Source organism: Lonchura striata, chromosome 14 (genome assembly GCF_046129695.1).
Source record: "Lonchura striata isolate bLonStr1 chromosome 14, bLonStr1.mat, whole genome shotgun sequence".
Lineage (NCBI taxonomy): Eukaryota > Metazoa > Chordata > Aves > Passeriformes > Estrildidae > Lonchura > Lonchura striata.
Genome location: NC_134616.1, coordinates 4,659,990 through 4,681,819, shown reverse-complemented (window position 1 = coordinate 4,681,819; position 21,830 = coordinate 4,659,990). Strand labels below are relative to the sequence as shown.

The window sequence follows — 21,830 nt, the reverse complement described above, 5'->3', positions numbered from 1 at the left end:
CCGTTCGACGAGATGGGGACGGCACCACACAAATCCCAACCAGAAAATTATCCTGGACACTGACAGTCACAGCTCCCACTTGGGTTTTATTTTATTTTATTTTACCACTTATTTTTTTAAAATTTCTTTACCGTTTTCTCTGATTCTTAAACAGGCAAGCTGGACTTTAATATGCAGTTAAAAAATTCTTATCAAGAACCTTTATACATTTTCAATGCTGAAGCAACAAGTAACTAAATTGGGAGCCTTTTTGTTTCCTTATCAAGCAAATCTATTCCTGAATGCTAACAAGCAGGTCTTTATATACTTTGTCCACTTGATAATAGACTAATAATCTTATCATGATGTTTTCTTGAACTTGAACTAGGTGTATAAAGTTAAGGCTGGAAATGTGGGAAATTACTAAATTATATAATGTGGCAGAGATATTACAAGGAATTTCTTATATTGCGCAGCGAAATATTGCCAATTATTGTAGCTGTCAATTTAACAATAGGCTTATTCACTATGGTGTTTGATTAATGTGAAATTATTCAGTTGGCTACCTTGTAGTTGGCCTATTTTTGTGTCCAATTAGTATGCTAATAATGGTAATTATGTTCTATACTGCATGTCTCATCACCTAGAGGGTTTTTAAAATGATAAAATAATGAGAATAAACAAGCTGATGCTGACATTCACTGGGCCATTCTAATTACTTACTGAGAGCACACTGGGGAATCAACACTCAACCAAAGAAAATGATTCTTGCTTACTTTGTTAAAACTACTCTTTTCAAAGAGCATTAATAGTTTGCTGCTGTTTTCTTTATTACAAGGGACTGCACTATTTTCCCTTTTATTTGCCCTGTTAATGTACAGTACCAGGAAAAAGAAAAAAAAAAGATAATTTGATTATGTTTGACTGAAGCGATAACTGTTTGCAGGGGGTGTCAGAAAAAACAAATAACTGTAATTGCTGAATTATACACCTTTGTAATGGCTCCCATTTATTTCTTGGCTGTGTGATAAACATACCATCACCTTTCTCACCACGGGAATGGGGCATTTTTCCAGTGCTGGGCTCGCTGTGGGATGGAGAGCTGCCAGGGATGGACCCGAGGTGGGATTCCTGCAGCCTCCACTCCCCCTCCATCCTCTTCCCCACACTCACACACCCCTCAGCCTTTGGAGCTTTTTCCCTGTTTGTAAAGATAATGCCCTACAATATTTTTTTGATAAAAGCTTTCACGTTGCATGAGGGACATTACCAATAAATAATAAATAATAACTCATTCTTATTTACAGGCTCGGCTTTAAAACAATGCCTGGCACCTTGTGAACAAATGCACAGGGTTTGAAACCCCCTGTCATTTCTTAGTCCTCCCTTATCCTGCAGTCACATCCCTACTCACTGCCTGCTCCAGAAACACTGGCTGAGGATGGGACTCAGACATCTGTTGCACTGACACCGGAATAAAAAGTCAGGATTTTCCAGCTCCAGCACAAAAGGAAACAGAGCTGGGCACAGAGGGTAAAGCTGAGCAGAGCATGTGGGAATTCTGAATCCTTTATAGAGAAATTTGGGATTCATGCACAGCTCGATTTGCTTTTTAAATGGAATTTAAGTGATAAATTATATAAAAGAAACAAATATGATAAAAGGGAAAATATTGTTTGAAAAGTCACTGTGCCAGGTACAAGGGAAGCTGTACAAAAACTTAGGCTAATGGGAGAAATTCAAGGAAGCTGCAGACTGCAGACCTGAGGCAGACAGCTGGTCAGGTATGCCTTAACTCTCAGATTAATTGATTGTGCAGAAGAGGGATGCTGAAATTCCTCCAAGCTTTGCAATCCAGGCTGCCCTGGGAAGCCTATTTAAAACTACGAGCTGTGATTAAAAAGATTGTTTGAATGGAAATCCCTACAAAGACAATATAAAGGAAAAAACCCTCCATTAGAACAAGATTGTGTGTTTATATGGATGCTGATACTTTACTGCACATACAACCAAGCTCCAGGACAATCCATCATAAAGCTGTGCTGGGGGATGGCTGGAAATGCTGTTTGCCAACACGGAGCAGGGGCTGGTTTTAATAAAGGATGTAATACGTGACATGTTAACAGGGAGTCATTTGTGCACCGTGTATTGGTTACTCCTGTCCTGTCATTTTGAATTATGTCTCAATATATCTCACTTGCTAAAGAAACCAATGACCAGCAAACAAAAAGTTACTGTAATCCAGGAAAAACAAAAAAAATTTATCGAGATAAGGAATTCCAAAAGACTTTTTCTTTGCACCATGACATATCTTCAACTTAGGAATAGAGTTGCAGTGGTAAAGAGAAAATCCCTGGATGTGCCTGTTCCCCTTTCCCACCCCAGCAGCAAAATCTTACCCTCATCTCATGGACCACGAGTTTAAATTTCTGTTTGGTAAAAAATGCCTGTGTTTATTTTCCACCCCACCGTAGCAATCAGGGAGGGTTTGAAGAGGCTCAGGAACATTTGGAATTGCAGTTTGAATTCTGCAGAGTCCCTGCTGGTGTGGGAAATCTCCCTGACACTTCCTAATTATTTCGGACATGATTTTTTTTTTTTTAATTTCACAACGCCAGCTACTGAAGGAAGGGGAAACTCCGGGAATTTATCTGAGATCAGTGGTTATTTGTGCCTTTTGTCTGTCAAGGAAATAATCAGTTTTTGTGCCACAAACTCCTAAAAATATGATCCCTCCAATAATTCTGGAGACAAATTCTGAGCAGCAGCTTCACTCCGAGGAGTGTTGAGAGAGTTGAGCGTGGAATTTGAGTCACCAGTGCCCAAGATAAATTCAGCAGCCTCGTGGCAAATACAGTCTTAAACTGTTTTTAAAATCAAGACTGAAGGAGAGAGGAGGTAATTTAGAAGTGAAAGCTGGTAGTGCAGGAGCTAATAATTAACTGCTGTACAAAGGTGATCTGGATCAACTCATCTGTAAATTCTGGAACTTTTAGTAAGAGTTGTTATAAATGACAAATTATGCCAAACTGCAGATACCTTCTACTTGATAACCTCAGCAATTACCATCTCACAGTGAATTCTAGGCTCATATCTTTGATTCAGCATGGAATTTAGCACTGTATCATCATTAGCTTTATAAGTTTCTCCCAAACTAATTAGCCATTAGCAAGAACAAATAAGTACAGCCAACCAATAATAAACATAAGTATGTGCATTTGTATATAATGCTTATATAGACATTCTTTATATAAACATTCTGACAGTATGTTCATCTTTAAGGAACAAGGGAAGATCATAAGTAAGGAAAATCTTGCTCCAAAATCTTCAGGTTTCACTGCAAAGGTGAACCATTAATGATTGATAGCTACCCTGGATTATATTGTTCAATAGGAACAGTGTCAGAGAGCTGGAGAGTTTTACAGATGGGTTAGAATCTGATAAAGAAAAATACAGAAAATGTGAACTTGGTAGTTCTGATACTTCAGATCTCAGCAGCTACAGAAGATTGATCTGCAAAATCCAGGCTGCTATCTTGGCATCAGCTGCTGCTATAAATTAGAGATTTTCAAATACTTGCTAGCAAGAGTAGCTGATATTTCTCACAACAGATCACTATTTGCTAAAACTTCATAGATGGAAGAGAAAAACTTCCTGATTTTTTTCTTCTACCCTGAAAGAATTAAGGAAGAAAAAAATGTATTTTTCTCTTTGTGTTTGCTGAGCACTGCCTGATGAATTATCTCAGAGCCATATTTTCTTTTTGTTACCCCAGGGTGAGGTTTGGAGAGGTTTTATTACTTATTTAAATTTGCATTGCTGTTATCAGTTGAACTTCTGAGTACTTTTACAACTAAGATAAGCCCCTCCATATCTTTCTCTGAGTTTTCTCTCTGTTAACAATTTCCCTAAAGTAAAAATATGGAGGATTTCAAAGGGGAAGTGAGGAGAAGGGAAAAAATAATTTCGAAAACTACAGAAGTAGTTTGCACACAGCAAATCTTGGGAGGAGAATTTACCTACAGACCATCACTGCCTGCCATGACTGCATTAAATCAGGACATGATTTAACTGATTATTTTCAAAACAAGGTGTCCATGCACCTTTTAAATCCCTCATCTTTAGGATGGATATTTTGGGTTGAATTAACCTTTCTTGTCAGTAGTGAACATCTCTGTTGGAACTACAGGGAAAACACCTGAATTTAACACCCTCTCAGCTTTTCCAAATTGAACAGAGGAGTTAGAGCAAAGAAAGTCGGAGACAGTGGGTTGGGGCTTCTCTGCTCCCCTTCTGCACTTAAAATAAAAGGAAAGATAAACCAGACTTTTTAATTTTTATCAGTTTGGATGGAGCAGGACAATGAGGACATGAACTTCATCCCCAACCACCACCAGGAACTGCAGCCAGTCACAGACACATTTATATTTTATGCCATTTTAAGCCTGGCCTCTCATGTATTTTTGCACTCTAACATCTGATTTCCCAGCACATGACATCAGCAAGAAGTGGAATAGATAAGTATCTTCCACCAAAACATAGTTCAGTGACCTAAATTACATATTCAGCAATGGGAATGCTGCGAGTCCTAAATCTCACAGCCATGTCTCTGGGATCAAAGGCTCTTTCTGCTACAGCAGCACTTTTGGGATGAGGAGTGATCCCTTCCTGAACTCAGCCTCCCAGCTCTGCTTCCCAAGATCAGCCATAGCAGCATAATGGGAAGGGCAGTGCAGATACAGATAAATTACACAGAATCCATTAATTAACAGGCAAACTTTGGATGTTTTCTTGTGCAAGAGTAATGCAAACATCAGGGCATTATGTTCCTTCTATGGGTTGGTTCTTTTAGAACTGTAATTAAATCATAAAACACACTTTTGAATAAGTATTAATGTATAAATTCACTCCTGATTCATCTGAACCTATACTGCTCACTTCAAAATGTGCAGCATATTATTACAGTTAATCACTTAATTATTAGCTAGTGTTGGGCTTTTCTCCTTTCAAGTCTGAAGTTGTAATGCACTAAAAATAACATTTTCAGTGGATGTGAAAGACAAGCTCCTGGCCTCCACCAGCACCTCTGATATTAAGATACTGAATTTATCCACCAGGATTTTGGAAACATTTAGTGTGTCCCAGCCAAGTCAGTTGGATTCTCACCTCTGCAAAATGTCAGAGGTACAGGAGGGGGGTTTGGGGTTGTGTTGCTTAATTCCCCCTGCCCTGGAGATGGGCTTGGTGGATGGCCCAGGACAAAAGGCTCCAGACTGACCAAAGGGAGCTTTTCCAGCTCAGCTCTGCAGCTTTTGGGCCACCAGGTGAGTAAAACAGACCAAGGAATGTTGCTGACTCCCAGCCTTAAGTCACAGACTGATACCAGCCCCTGCTCTACCTGCAGATTCAGGACAAAAGCCTTGAAAAGGAAACTGGATGGAGCAAATTTGGTTTTATTTTCATTTTAGCCGATATTTGTTTTTAACATCTTTCTGTCTTTCGGTCTCATTGGTCTCATCTTACAGGAAATATTTGGTCAGTTGGGAAATCTCCCAGATTTTCACCCTGCCCTGAAGCCCAAATTCTCTCCCCTCTCCCCATCCAAATCTGTGGTAATTAATTACAGAGTTAAAACCTCAACTGCTCGTGCTTTGCTGGAGCCAGTGATTCCCACTACCCAGAGCTGCTCCCAGACACCACTTCAGTGCCAGCAGCTCCAACCCATTCTTGGCTGGGAATTGCTTTGCCAGGGGAAGCTCTGCAGCATCCCATCCTCCCTGCCAAAGTAATTGGGGCCAGGCAGGGAGTACCCAGCACTCAGAAACCTGGGACTGCACATGCCACTGCAAAGAGAAAATAAAGTGTTGCAGCCATTAGTGAGTTGTCATTAATTGTTCTCCTGGCGAACGGATGAATGAGGAATCTTGGAGGGAAGAATTCCCATCTTCTCCCAGTAATAATTATTTCTGCCAACCTGACAAGACATCTCGAACCAGGAAATCCACAAAGAAGGGAACAAATCCCTGTTTTATTCTGAGTGTTGTTTAGGCTTGGATGGCACTTCAAGCATGTGCCATGGGTTCAGTGGGAACTGCCAGGAGTTTATCCTCTGGCAATTACTTCTCATGCACAGCCCTTCTGACACAGGATAAACAAGTGAATAAAGACTCTTCTGAATTATAAAGAGCCCAATTCTCAGCTATGACAGCCCTCAGATCCCCACAAACTCCCTGTCCAGTTCAAAACAATCTCAAAATGAACAAGCAAAATAAGCAGAAATTCCTTACACAGCAGCTTAACTTTTATAACCAAACACACTTTTCCCCTCTTAGTTTAACACAGAAGGATTTCTATCCCTCACTTTAGGGACAAGATGAAAAGCCTTTTTGGGGTTGGGAGAACCCTACCCCCAAAGATTTGCAGTTATTGTGATCTATTGGGTGGGAATGGCCCAACTTTTGATAATTTTCTTGGAAGATGCTAATTAACAGATCAGAGCTGTGGCCCCAGCTGACCTTCAGGTGAGTTTTCCAAGAGCTCTCTCCATCAGCAAAGCACAAAGATCTACACGTGACACTTCATCTGGTTTTTGCCCCAACAAACAGGAAACACCAGCTGCTAATAAATGCCAGCAGTGAGAAAGCACTGTAGAATACTGGGGAAAGACCTTTCCCTCACCTGAATATCTCACATTAAAAAAATCAAATAGGAGGTGGAACCAATGGGCCAAAAGTGTAAAAATCTCCCCTCTGAGCATCTGCTTGAGCAAAGCCTGGGCCAGGCAAGCAGAGAAATGATGTTTTATTGTCTGTGGCCTGCTGTGAGGGGTGTTTCAGGGAGCTGCAGGCCCAAGGAAGGGCATCCAGCATCTGTGTGAAGGACGTGTGTTTACAGCTATATTGAATATTGATCTATGCATACTCCACTGGCAATAAACTTCTTAATATGTACTTGAAAATCCCAACTCATACATCCTCCCCGTGAAGGCTCAAGGGCAGGGGAGGTCTGATTGCTCTGCAGAAGTTAAATTTCTTCATGTGTCTGTCGAAGGAGTTAAACAGGGCGTGACACATGATCTGCCCTGGGGAGGGGAAAGCCAAGAGCAATTCTGCAGGTTGGTAAAGCCTACAACAGGAACTATTGTGCATTGCTGAAATTTAAAGTAGATGCACAAATTTTTTTAAATTCAGCACTTATTCTACAAACATTTAAACAACTACTGTGAGAAAAATAATTTTTTTTTTAAGTCAAGAAACTACCAAAAAAAAAAGAGAAGGAAATATCAAGTGTTTTGACTTGCAAGTGCCTGAAGAACCCACCACAGCTTTATATTGATGCACAAGAAGCCTAAAGCAAATCCAAGATCTTTAATACCAGCTCTGCCACTCCAGTTCAGAAGTTAGTGTATAACCAACTCTTCCTGGCATTCCTTGGCCCTGGGAATCAGCACAAATAAATGTCAAAACAGGACTGACCAACTTCCATCTCTTATCAAAGGACAATGATGTGGTACCTCAGGTGTCACTTTGATGCGATTTTTCATCAAAAATAGTAAATTATGTAAAATCTGGTGCACGTGCCTTTTACTCCAGGGCATTTTATACCTGAAAAGGTTGACGATATCAAAGTTTTGCATGTAAATTCAGACTTTTTCCATGCTGACAAACTCCAATCACATTTTTTACTCTTATCCAGTAAAAGAAAGGGGGGGAAAAAAAAATCTTATTTTCTTTCCAGTCCCCACTGCAGCATCTCTTGTAATTTAATAGCAATTGCATATCCACAAAAGCAAAGTATCACCCCAGGTATGAGAGTAACTAGAGAAAAAAAACCCTAATTAATTGAATTGCTTCTTTTTCCATGTGAAACTTCCAGGAAACAACACAGACCACACCAAAACTGCACACACACACAGAGACTCTTGCTGACTTGCCTCTCAAATTTTGCATTATCCTCTTAACCACCACTTTATCATGAAGTTGTCACAAAATTCATTCACGTTTCTTTTCCAAAACTACTGTAGAACTTGGGTCTGGGTGGAGATGAATCTCCAGCTGCACAACCTCCCCAAGCTGGATTTAGCATGAGAGGTGCAACCTCCAAGCCAATTTCCAAACTTCTGGTGACTTTAGGACAAGAAATGGAAACAGGGAGAAACCAACATGACTTGTGACACATCCAGAGTGAATCCTACAGACTGATTAAACATTCTGATTTAACATTTCCTCCACCAACTCTCCTAAACTTTGCAGCTAAACATTATTGGGAGTTTGCTTCATCTTTCTTAATCACTTCCTAGAATGCTTCCCTTTGACAAAAGATGAATCCAGGCTGCAAGAAGCAGGATTTGGATGCCTTGGTTCATCATTTTTGGTGAGCATCCTACAAATCATGGAAGCACAGGAAGAGGAGTTGGAACATCCCCAGGACCCACAAGGGCCACTATGCTTTGATATCCATGGACATTAACTTTGATGAAGTTAACATACCCAATTAATATTCCCAATGTTTATGATTTCCCAGGTTTTTTTTTCCTGCCTTCAGCACAATTCCCAAATAGACTTGTTGGTGTTTTGGCTCGTGGGCAGTCGCACCTGACACAGCTTGGCACAGCCACAGCAAAAATCGAAGTTTTTGAAGCACAATGTCAAAAACACGACTTTGGAGGGAGCAGAATTCATTCCTGGGAGTCACACCCTCCTGCCTTTTCTGAGAAACGACAACAGGAGAAAACAAATGCTGGGAAAAGCATGGAGAAAAACAGGATGTCTAATTCCTGCCTTAAAGCGCCGTGTTTAGGTTGAGGTCAGCTCCAATGGCAGAACACGATGATGGAACAAGTTGACCTTCTCTGGCATAGACATGATTTCTCAAGCAAATTAACCTTTTTCTCACCTACAGACAGAACAACAAAAACAAAACAAACAACCCATAAATCAACCAGTAAACCTGTTATTTTAGAAAAGACAGAGTAGTGAAGTAAATTCTTCCAAAATGCCCTTACATCATTCATAGAGACAGAAAAACAATTACAAAGCAAATCAGATCCTTTCTTTAATTGATTGCGCTCAAGTTCTTTCCTCAAGTAGAAATGTTGCCAAAAAAAAAAAAGTAAAAATCAACGAGTATTTCAATTCCAGGCATCAGTGAAAATGTAACTGCCTCTGGATTGCTGGATTGCTTTCCAGCAGTTTATATACTACAGGAAAGATTAAAACAGTCCCTGTTAATCCTTTCCAAAAATGAAGCTTCAAAATGTTGCCTTGGATTATTACACAAACAAAAATGATCATTAAAATTGCAACGGGGAGTTTTGAAGAGGGTGTTCGGTCTTTGTTATTTGGGAGTTTAAAACTTCTCTTTTAGCAGCAAGAGGAAAAGAAGAGTTAGAGGAAAGAAGCAGGTTCAAAAGAGGCCCAACCAAAAGGCTCTTGTCACATCTGTCATCAACCCTGGCCATGCCCTACTGACAGAGCTCCAGCAGGAGCAGGGATGATCCTGTTCCACAGTGGTGACAGCTCTGGAACCCAGGCAGACCCAGGATAAGAGAAGCAAAATCAAATTAAAGCCCTGGGAAGCCCTTTTTTTTTTTTTTTTTCACATTTAGCACTAAAAACAAGGTCAGTCCATGCTGATGAGGAGTGCTGAATTTGTTCAGTTATTAATCATGTATTAATTCAAGGTTTTTGCCCTAAAACCTTAGTTTGGTGACTCCAGGTCCAGCTTTCAGCTGTCACTGTCCCAGAACATCAGTCCAAACACCACTGAAAATATTCTCACCCACTCCCTGAAAAAAAATGAAATGCTTGGACCTATACAGTTCTTCTCTGTTCCTGCTGCAGATTTTCCTGGGAAAAACCTTCACTCCTCAATGCAAACTCCACCTGTCACAGTACTGCCCTGTGCTGGAGAGGCACGAAGAGGAACTGCCCTGGCTTTGGAGCTCATCACTTTGCAATGCCACTGTTGTCACCTTCCAGGAGTGCCAGAGCTCAGCAGCAGGGAAGAAAAACAATGGACTGAAGTCAGGATTCTTCAGCATTTGAGATTCTAGGAGTGTAAAACGCTACAGCAACTTGCATCCCTAATTAAGGGTGCTTCTCTGGGAGGGCTGATATTCCCATCCCTCTGGCTGGGAGGATACAGATTTGGTGTCCAGAAAAGCAGATTCTGAGAAAAATAACAGCTCTTCCCCTCGTGGCCCTTGACTGCAAGTCAAAATTCTTGTAATGATCTGTCCAGTCTCTTCCCATAACTTGCTCAAAAACTTGTTTTCATTTATGATTCCCTGTTTTTTCCAGGTAGAGCTCCTGGCCCCTCGTCTCACACAAAACCTTTCCAACTCTCTTGACCTCTGCCTCCAATTTCTTGCTCTTATCTTCCAAATAATGCAAGACAGGGATCTGGATTGAAAACCTACTGGATAACCTGACACAAAGTGTTCTAATACAAAGTGCAGCCAAACCCAGAAATACTTTTAGTGTGTCAAGTCCCCAAGTGCAGCTCTCAAGGCACTTTGGCCAAGCTGGGTGTTGAACTAATGACTGAACAAATTCCCGAGCAAAAGCCACCAGAAAGTGCTAATCCTTCTCCTGGAGGAAGTTTATCATACTGGGGTTAGGTTACAGCCATGGCAGAGAGACCAGATAAATCCTTTTAAATTATATTCCACTAAATGATTATCCATTACGTGGAAGAGGTATCTTCTGCACTAAAAGCTTTGCTACTCAATAGAACTAATGACAAATTAAAGCTGACCATGTAAATAAGCAAGATGGGAGCTGATCTGATTTTGCACTTTACTGAAAAAAGTGACAGATTAATCAATTCAAATTCACTACAGAAATATTTATTGTGAGACCCAACAGTTACAATTAGAGCTTTCTCCCCTTCCAAGCACTTATTTGTGAAGAATATTTTTCCAGTTTGAACGGGAAACCCAGGTTCTGATTGCAAGTTTCCACTTGAGATTAAATACCAAATAAATAAAAAGAGATTTCGGTTGTTTTCATTTAGCACAAGAAATATTCCTTCTTATTTTTTGTCAGCTGCCTTTCTGGGAAAAAAGGCAGTAGGTGGAAGACAGAAAAAACAATGAAGGTAAATACATGTTTTCATGTTGCACTTTATAAAAATTTAACTACACCCAGGTATCTCTTTTACTGTGCTTGAAAGAATTTCTGAAAAGCACTTGGCATTTCAATTTTATTTTCCAAAATACATGCATTCAATTTATGATAAACAAATGTATGCGATCATTACAGAGAGGGGGGAAAAAAGAACATTACACGATAAAAAGCTTAATAAGCCATGACATTGATGAGGTCAATTAAAGTCAGCATTAAATGTGTTAATTACATATAATATAAGAACTAGATAAAGATATGGAAGAGCAAGACAAACACACTCAAAGTTTCCACCCTGGTAGAATTTTATGTGCCTTGGGAATTTATGTGGGTATCAAGAACTGTTTTTAATGGGAATAACCTTCAGGAGTTTTCTGAAAATAGATTTACAGGTCTAGAAAAGTCCAGGGCTCATCCAGAGTATTTCAAGAATTCTGCTGTTTAACACAAAGACTTTTTGCTTAGCAATCCAATTTGGTTGTTTTTTAAGGAAATTTATGGAAGTACCAAAACTGCAGCACTTGAGACCCACGTCCCAGTTGTTCAAAATTCGGGCAGATGCTGAAATGTTCAGCTGGGTCCAAGCCAAGGGGAAAGACAAATCTGAAGAGGGGGACAGGATGTGAGCAACACCTGGGGATCTGGGGAAAAATAATTTCTTTACTGTGCATGGGGTCCCACCACGTATTCTTTTCCATCATCTGAAGCATGTCTGGGAAGAAGGTGGCTTTTTGTAAGGAATAATTCCTGAGCAAGACTCCTGCACCAGCAATTATGAGTGGATGCAAGTGTGGGGGAGACCCTGGGCTCAGCCCTTAAGGATTTCACCAGGATTAATGGTCAACCAGAAGTTAGAAAACAAGTAGATTAGATTTTAGCAGAGCAAAGTTGGGAGAGTAAGTGCAGGGTGAAATTCAGCATGATAAAGCTGGAGAGAGAAAGGACACGGAGGAAATAGAAAGTGTTCAAAGATAAATTAATGTACGCCCGGGGGTTGTGTGTGCCACCTCCCAGTAATTGCACAGGGAATGTTCAAGTTGTTTTTGCTATTTTTTTTCTCCTCTAAAGCCAGTGTGAAGGAACATCAAAATGTAAAAGTAATCAACAGTGGAAGAAAAGGCAGACACGAGTTATAAAACATCAAATACAGAGCAGGGTTGGAACAATTGCATAATGAAGTTGAGAGCATAAAAAGCGATAAGAAAAGCAAAGGCAGTGAATGAAAAGAAACTTTGCAGGGAGGTAAAATAAAATTAGAACAGTTTTCAGGTCCAGGGAGGAAATAAGAGGCTGAAAACAAGACTCGGGTGTCTGCCAGAGTCAGGACAAGGTGCTACCCAAAGAAGTGACAGTGCTAAAAACCTAAAATATTGCTCTTTGATTTGGAAAATAACTAAATAGACCATCTCACAGAAGGCAGCATGAAAGAAATAAATCCCGAAGAGTTTTCTGTCCTTAGGAACCCCCTAGGTATCCTGAGGAGGGCTCCTGGGCAAACACCAGAACAAGCTGAGCTGGTGCTGAGGACTGGGGGCAGGAAAACACAACCCTTGGACAAAGTCTCCCAACCCAGGTGAGCCCAGGCAGCCACCAGCATCCCTCAGATCCCTGCCAGAATTCCTGTGCCATGTCCTCTCCCCAGAGAGTCCTAACATGGACCAGGTCCCAGAGAAACAGGGCTCAGAAAGGACACAAGAAATATCACCAACTTTTGAAGAAATAAGCTGGGATTTGGCTGCCCTGACAATTATCAACCCCAGCTGGAAGGAGCAGAGTTTGCACTTCACTCTCAAGTCACCAAGTTCCTCCCTCATGGAAAACCTTCCAGTTCCTGGACTAACTCCTGTGACCTCCCAGGTCAGGCAGACCTTTCCTGTGTCCCAGGGGTGCAATAATGCCACAGCAGATTCTGGCCACGTTTTCCTCCTCAGGCCTTCCCAAGGCAGAGCTCTCCACCCCAGAGGCAGGTGGAGCTTCCCAAGGACATGAAGCAGTTTACACAAGTTCTACCCCCAAACAGCCAAGGACACCTCTTCTGCAGCCCCACATCAAAGGAGGGCTGAGCTGCACCCCAATCACACTGGGGATGAGGATGTCTTGTGTTTTCTGTTGATAACAGAACATCCTTTGGCTCAACACTATTTTCAGCACCAGAGCCTGAAGGACACATTCTCCCTGAATTTAAGATGCTGTTTCCACCTTTCCTTCATGTGATCTATTAAAGTGAGAGTGTACACTGAAATGCTCAGCAGAAGCAGGGAGTGAGTCATGGGGACTAAAACACCAGTGACAGAGCCAGAAGCCAACCAGGACAAATATTTCACCCAGGCTCCCTCCACAGGTCAACCTTTCTGCTCATCTAAAACAAATATCAGTGGGTTTATGCTCTTCTTGGGTAGCTAAAGCACCATCAGGAGATGGAAAGCAGAAATAGGACAGAAGATAGAGGTTTTATAGAATCCCAGGATGGTTTGGGTGGGAAGGGACCTTAAAGCTCATCCCATCCCACACCCTGCCAGGAGCAGGGACACCTTCCACTGTCCCAGGTTGCTCCAAGCTCCATCTAATCTGGCCTTGGCTTCTTCTTCTTGGGATCCAGGGGCAGCCACGGCTTCTGTGTGTTCAACTGGGCTTATTATTTGACTTTTAGGTTGTGTTCAGCATCTCCTGCTTATAGACATTTTTTTTTCCTTACAGGGGCACAAGGGCAGTTTAGTCCTTGAGAGCATGTGGGTTTACATTTTATGTGTCAAATAAACACAGTAGCCCCAGATATGATTCAGACACTCCCCAAGGCAGTTCTCTGAATATCCCCATCCCTCCCTCTCTGCAGGCTGTCCAGTGCCAGGCATTGCAGGGAGGAACGCTGAATTAATCCCAACACTTATTCCCAAGTACAGTGTCTGCTCCACGATTCTGCCACCAGAATCAGCAGGACACCAAACTAACCAGAATTGGTGGTTCTCAAGTTCTCTCTGTTGTACTTTGAGCCTTAAGGTCTTAAAAATTAGAGAAACACCATTCAGTGCATTGGTTTTAAAGTATTTCAGTGACTAAGGAGAACCAGGAGGCAGCTGCAGATATTTTGTACCATATTAATATTTCTTTGAAGCTGTAAATAAACAGCAGCTCTTTTACCTCATTTCCCGAAGGAGAAAAAAAGAAAAAGAAACTACCTGGTCCAAGAGTTCTGCATCTCCCTTTCTGCTGCCACTAGAGGGAGAAGCCTGTTCCTGGGATCCCATGGCTTCTGGGCTGTTTTTTTGGAATAGAATGGGAATTATTTCCGTTACAGGGACAGACGTTTGTCCCTCTGTGATAAGCAGGGATAAGGCAAAGGGAGAGCCTCTAAAATGAAGTGGGATAAACATTTCCTCCCCCCACTCTCAAATAAACTCCAGTTACAATCCTCAAACCTTGTGAATTTAAACACTGCTGCAATTGTTCTTCTTTGTTGGAACACAAATCTTTCCACTGTGTTTACTCCCATTGCATCCAGGGCAGAGGAGGCCAAACAGGAAGAAAGGAGAATACTGCGTTCCTATCAATGTAGGAACAAAGGATGTTTTCTAGTAGCTTGAACTAATTCTGATTGAAAAACCATAAAATTTTCAATCAGCTGAAGGAACAGTGGAAATTCATTGTGGGCAGGAAAAGATCCTAAAGTAGTGCTTAAATAACAACAACAAAAAAAAAAATTCCTGGATTTGCACTTCTTTGTCTTGTTCTAATTCAACTTAAAGAATCATACTGATGAATAATTTTTGTGTCACTACATTTGAAATATTTGAACTAATAATGATTGCTTTGAATAAATGTTTATAGCAGTGGCACAGTCATTTCACTGCTATGGAAGATATTGCGAAACAGCCTCAAATGTGGATGTAAAAAACATTAGTACCTTCCCTAAATATGAAACGTCTCAGACATGCAGAGTAACCCCCAAAATGTTCTTTGAAACACAGGCTGCTGGTGGCCAACAATGTGCAACCAGGCCTGGCTTTGTGACACTGATGAACATAACAGACTGAGCGGGTAAAAAAGTCATTTTTCCAGACAATGAGGCACTTTGCAGGCTCAGGGCTTGGCCACATCTCTTCTGGGACACTCACTGTCCTTGTTCTTGCCAAAAAACAGCAGCAATGCTGGTCCTTAAGGTCATCAAGGATGAAATTTTGTCAATCTTACACTTAAACTGCAGGTGCAAACATCATCATACTCCTGGGATAATCTCAAAAGATTCCTTCCTGTCCTTTAAAGGGTATGAAAAATGTCTAAACCCACCTAAATACAAAAACCTTCCCATGGTTCAGCTATCCCAACCTCCTGGTACAGTGGCTGAGGTTAGCAAGTTATCCCTGCTACAACCCCTGTGTTTTATCCCAAATATATAAAGCATCCTGCCTGGTTTTAACTGGAAGAATTCCAGTCCCCACCTGCTCTTTTCTCACTGTCCTAAAGCCTGGACACAATTATTTTGGATGTTGCTCCTCGCCAGCACACTCAGCTTAAATTCTGCCTCTTCTCATCATGCACTAAGCAGGAAAACTACTTATTCCAAATGTGATTCCCGTTCTCTGACAATTAATAATAACATTTTTTGAAAGCAAGATGAGCAATGCAACAGAAGGCTCCCAGGCTCAGTGCAGGGGCTGCCACTGAGGCTTGGAGAGAAACACATCCTCTCTCATCAGCTGAAAACCTGGGGAGCCAAAGCATCAACTACAACAAGCTTTTCTTTTCCTGGTGCTTTACTTGATGTTTTTTCAGACCAGCTGCAGTGCTCTCCTCACTGAATGGGAGGTCACTTCAGCACTGTTTCCGTAAAAGAGGCTGGAATCTCAAATTGGTGTTAAAAGTTCAAACTCATGACCCATCACATCCACAGCATTTTGTTGTTATTGTTGTGAGAGTGACAGGGTTTGGGATTTAAAAACTGCAGCTATATTTGTATGATCCAAGTGATTTTCTTCTCCTGTGATGATTTCATAGCAGAAAGCTTAAGACAACATTCCAGATTTTCCACCCTTTGGTGTGCATGTGTCTATGTACATGCACACATACACAGAAAATAGAAAACATTCCCCAGTAAGTTTTCCTTTCTGAAAGAATTTTCACCAGCCTTGCAGAGTAACAGCATATGCAATATGTGTGTCACTCAAACATTTCCCTTAACTGCAAAGTTTGTGTCAAAATCTGTTCTGGAACAACTCCACAACATGCACTTCACATAACCCTGAGCTGCAGGTTAGGCTCCACTTTAAGTATGAAATATTAAGTGAGCTCATAATAGCTAAATCACTCCATTGTCATTCCAGCACTAACCCAGGTTGGCAGAGCTCACGCTCCATGATGTCACCATTTATACCTTGCTGCAGTTGCCAGCAGAGCCCAGTTTGCATAAATTAGCTTTGATCGATGAAATGTGTTAACATCTTTTATTTTTACCTTGGAGCACACTTGGAATGAGCCTTTTTAGTGTTTTAAAAATGCATATGGGTGGCTTAAGTGCCAGGTTAGAATATACTGCCAGCTACAGAACAGTCAGAGCACTGGAAGTTGGAGGAACTGGGGACAACCAACACCCCTGGCCATCAGCAACACCTTGATAACATCCAAAAAGCCACCTTCCAACGTGCAGGTTGGAAAGACTTTTGAAGCCAGCCCTGAAATAGCAAGGACAGATGTAGGATGGATTTCACCATCCCTCCACACATTAAACCCCATCCCACCTTGCATCAACTCCCACCGAAATAAATAACTCAAGAACCATATAACATAAATAACAGCAGAATGGCTTGGGGTGGGGGGGGTAGGAAATCATCTCTCCATTTCCTAAAAATAGCTTCCTTTTGGCTACGCTGCTCCTTTATGCCTTTCCTTGAGAAAGCAGGGATGAACAGAATACTGATTGGGATTCACTGGCAGAGGCAGCCTCAGGAGCTGCATTAGAGGCACATTTCCCCCCCAGCCTGCTGGTTTTCAGAAGGAGAGGGTATTTTCCATCTCCTTTTTCCCTAGGCTGGCTCTGTGACTGCCATTCCCTGCTCCTCTTCATCTCAAGGCCGTCTCTGCCAAAGAGGTGCTTTGAGATTCTGAGCTCCCACACCAAAACCAGCACAGCCCCAAAACTCCCTCTGGGCTTGCATGGAACTCTCAGAAGGAGCTACAGACACACGTGGAAGTGCAGGTTTATCCACCCAGCCTTCCACAGCCCTTCCCTGGTCAGCTCTTACCACCCATTCTTACATTCACAAATGTAGCTGTCAAACCCTGACCAGGGTTAAGCTGAGGACTCCCGTCCTCGCTCTCTTCCATTTCCAAATCCTGGTGGATCAAGTGAAACCTCCTTCACATCAACGAGTTCAAGCTTGGTCACACTGAATTCACATAAATCATGGAATCAGAGAATGGATTGGGTTGGAAGGGACCTTAAATACCAACTAATCCAGCCCTGCCATGGCAGGGACACCTGCCACCATCCCAGGTTGCTCCAAGCCCTGTCCAACCTGCCTTGGACACTTCCAGGGATGGGGCAGCCACAGCTTCTCTGGGCAACCTGTGCCAGGCCTCACACCCCTAAATAAGCTCTACTCCACTGCTCAAAGAGCTCTGCCCCAGAGCAGAAGAGATTGTAAAGAAATCTTTCATTTTTTCTGTTTTTTACTATGTACTCGATTCCAAAGGCATTTGAAAGAAGAAATCCTCTCCCTCCCAGGGCTGAAGCCACAAAGACCTGGGATGCTGCTGGGATTTCACCCAGAGGATGTGAGCAGATATAAAGTTTGCTTTCCATCCAACCCCTCCAGCTCGTCTGGGGTAAGAGCTCAAGCACCCAAACTTCCTTATTTTCCCACATTGCCATGTGTTTGAAAACCCCTGACACACATTGAAACGAAGGGAAAATACCTGTGCTGGTGGTGTCTGAGCTGTACAGGCTGAGGGGAGCGACAGGAGTCATACACACACAGCCAGATGAATGGAGAAGAGGTCAAATCAAAGGCTATCCCCATCCAAGGTTTATTTCGGGACCCCTTCTCCAGCACTACGAGGGGAGCCCCAGCCCTCTCAGAACCAAGCTGTTCCTGCTATTGCTGGCTTGGGACAAAAAGCACACTGCTGCTAACCTCTTACATAAAGTGAGCAGGCAAACAGCTGAATTGCTGACCCCGCGTGGCCTTTTCCCCAGGATTTGTGGGTTTGCACAAAGAAGCCAACATTTTACATGCAGCCCTTGATGGAGTTTGGAATTGTGCAGAAACCCTGTTTGGAGTGCACACTCTTAACCCAATTGTTTGTGTACAATGTTCCTCCGCTCTGATGCCAAACACTGGAGGTCTCTGGGTTATTTTTTCTATTTTTATTTTATTTTTTTTTTAAAGCTGCTTGGTCATACACAACTTTGAGTGCCTGCATATACCTCCACTACCATTAGTATTGCCATATTATACAAGTCTGCTGTCAGGCATGATTTTTTTCTTAAAATCTATCCTTTCTTTCAGCTGAGCACTCAGAGCTCACTAGATATGAGCTCCAAAATTATTAAACACTTCTTGGCTCTGAGTTTTCTGTGCAGGCAGAGATACATATCAGGTTTATTCTATGAGTGGGAGATGCTTAGCAAGAGCAGTTGACTCAGTCTGCGTTTTGAGTAAACAATTCACTTCATCTTTACACGCAAATTGATTGATTTAAGATTTTTGGAGGCTTTTGTCAATCGTTAACAGATATAAAACATTCATAAGGAAGTGCCACTTCCCTTTGAGTGGGCAAAAAACCTCAGGCACGAGGTGCCAGCAGCTCCTTTCATTGAGCCAGGGGCTGCACTGACTTTCCCTGCCCAGGAAATCCTCCAGCACTGCCCCCATTAGATCCATGAAAACCACTCGAAAGCCTGTGCTGCAGCAGGGGAGTTCAAGGACCACACACTCCCCCTTCCCTCTGCTCTGGATGTTTAAATCATCCCCAAGTAATCAAGTCTCACACCTCGGAGGATGAGAAAGTGCCAGTGATCCGAGAGCCCAACTGGTGGATTACACAAGGGAGGGTGAAAGCACGGAACGCCACAATGCCCGAATTCAACAACAACAAAACAGCATTGAGGCATCCCAGCACAAAAATCCCCATTGTACGTTGGATTTCCAGCCATCCCAGCTCCGAGCTGCTAAAAACTACAGGATAAACCATTCCCTCCTCCCAGCTATCCCAAATCCAACCTTGGTGTTTTTGTTTTAATTCAAAGACACATTAATTGTTGTGAAGGTACAAAGTATTACCTGGAATAACACTTCAAATGCAAATTAAGGGCCATGTAAAATTATTGTAGTGCAAGAGTACCATGGTTTATTAACAGCAGATTTGCAAGGTTAATTTTCAATTATGTATTTCTTATTAGTTTTCTAGCTGTCTTGCTATTATTAAATTTAAAGAGGAAGATACTTTCAATGTGTCCAGCTTCTGTGGTGTTATTACTGATAATTATTCCTATTTTCCAATTTGTGTTACTCTCATGTCTTGCAAAATTTGTAATTAATGAGCAAATAATTATAGCAGCACTTACTAGAGCTGCTTTAGTTAAAGCTGTGTCAGCTTTTGTATTAGGATCCCCATTTTTCAAGGGTTTATAACTCAAGCATAAAAATTCACTCTGGGCAGAGCCTTGTCATAAGAGCTGTCTGCTGAGCATGATTTTTTGTTTTTAAATATTTCTAAGCAGCATTATTTTGTTCTTTTTTCTGAAAGTTATGGACATTTTATTATAGCTGAAAACTTCTGAGCGCATTAAATTTACAGCACTCTGTTTTCCTATGCTCCAACGCCTTGGAAGTAAAGACATTTTATTTTAAGGTGAAGGCATTCACTTTTACAAATAGGAAACGATGCCTCAGCATCTCCAAAACCCAGAACTGGGTTTTTAATGCCTGGTGGTCATTAGCTTTAGAAAACAGACACAGAAGAGAGCTTGACATTCAGGGATGTTTGTGCTGATCCCACCCAGTCAAAGCATTCAGGCACTGCCTCAATTAAGGCACACGAGTGGTCCTTAGGAGTCAACAGGGCTGGCCAGGCTCTCTGCGATGCCCAAAGCATTCACTGCCCAATTCAGCAGAACAAAGCTCTGCTTTTGAGGGAGCTTTGGGCTGTCCCCATTCACTGCCACGGCTGTCCACGTGCCTGGGAGCACCACAGGGATCTCTCCTTCAGGATGCTCAAACAGCTCCGCACCTCCTCAGCGAGGTGCTCAGAATCACACAGGGGCCTGGCTGGCACCAGTTTACAATTTAGCACAAAACCAGTGCTTCTGTTTTTGTGTGAAAGGGGAAACCCCAAGGGAAAAGCAGCAGATCCCGACACACCCAGGTTTGCTTTACACACTTGGCCACAAAATGAAATCGGAAATTGGCAGCTCTAGAACAAATATTCTGCAAAATTAAGCTCTACCAGACAGCCTGTCACAGCTGCCTCCTCCAAGAATTCCATGTGGTCACTCGTCCAGAAACACTGGGCACATTCCTTCATCACTCCTGCTCTTCTGCACCCTTCCTCCTGCAAAGGGCTTTGGAGCAGCCACCCAGCTCCCGGAGAGCCACTCTTAGAAATCTGAATCACAAGGGTGGGAAAAGATCTCCAAAACCATCAAGTGACTCTTGGAGTGTTTGACCTTAATCCTGACCCTGTTTGACCTTAATATTGAGCTTAATTAAAGCAAGACCACCATTACTCAGCAAAAACATCAGCAGTGCTGTGGAAATCAGCTTTAGTGCACTTTACAGAAGCTTTGAAGAGCAGGGTGAATTAGACATTTCCAGCAGCAAACGACCAGCACAAAACCCCAGTTTTACTGGGAGCCATAATCAGAGATGAGGTAAAACCAGAGAATGATGAGGTGTATCCATATCAGGCACAGCAAGTCACAGAATGCAAGGTTTGCCCTCTTGAGAATCCAGGTAACTTTTTCCTTAAGCCTCTTCATCAGGAAAGGAGGCTGAGCCTTCTCTGCACCTTTTATTTACTCTTCTATGACTCCCATCACATAGGTTTTTCACACCCTCATTTGGGGTAATTTTCTCCTCATGTTTGAGTTAATTGCTGATGAGGGGGACTCAGTTTTTAATCTGTTGGTTAATCCAGATCTGCAGTATTTGAAGCCTTTTACTGTCTAAGGAGCCCAGACAAGACTGGGCAAGGCCAATATTCCTCCTCCCTGGTGCCATCCTCATGGCCAAACCATATTTATGAGCCTGTACTTCATAGGCAAACCCCCCCCAGTCTCTTGCAAACCCCCTGTGTTACAAGAAATCTGATATCCTTACTTAGCATATATGCAGAGCCTGGTCCAAACACGGCTAATAAATATATTGTATAAATAATATAATAAATATAATAAACCCCTGTCATCTAAACCAACTGTTTCTCCTCATTTTAGGGAGTGTTTGTCTTGCAGGTAAATATTTTCCCTTACCAACCTGTGCCATAAGTTTCTCCCAGTTCAGATTAGTCTGCAAAACCAAAGGAATCTCCATGTGCTGATATTCCCTGGTTTGTGATGGCTTCCCATTTTGGCTGTAACCATGGTGCTGCTTGATTTATCATGGTTGCATGGCACAATGTGTATCTCATTATTCTCTCCTGGAAGCTTTGTATGGCTTTTATTTAGCTGTAAAAATAATTTACATTTTTTGTGCATCTGAATTAAAGATAGAATAGAACTATGACATCGAGAGC

General features: G+C 42.0%; 1 long non-coding RNA gene across 1 annotated transcript in view; it reads right to left on the bottom strand.

Annotated features, from left to right (window-relative positions):
• LOC110477807 (uncharacterized) overlaps positions 1-14,407 on the bottom strand; it is a 48,638-nt gene extending 34,231 nt beyond the window's left edge. Inside the window, exon 1 of the long non-coding RNA XR_002466657.2 lies at positions 14,282-14,407. This is a non-coding gene — a long non-coding RNA (uncharacterized LOC110477807). The remainder of the gene's footprint in view (positions 1-14,281) is intronic.
• Positions 14,408-21,830: the final 7,423 nt, after the last annotated feature.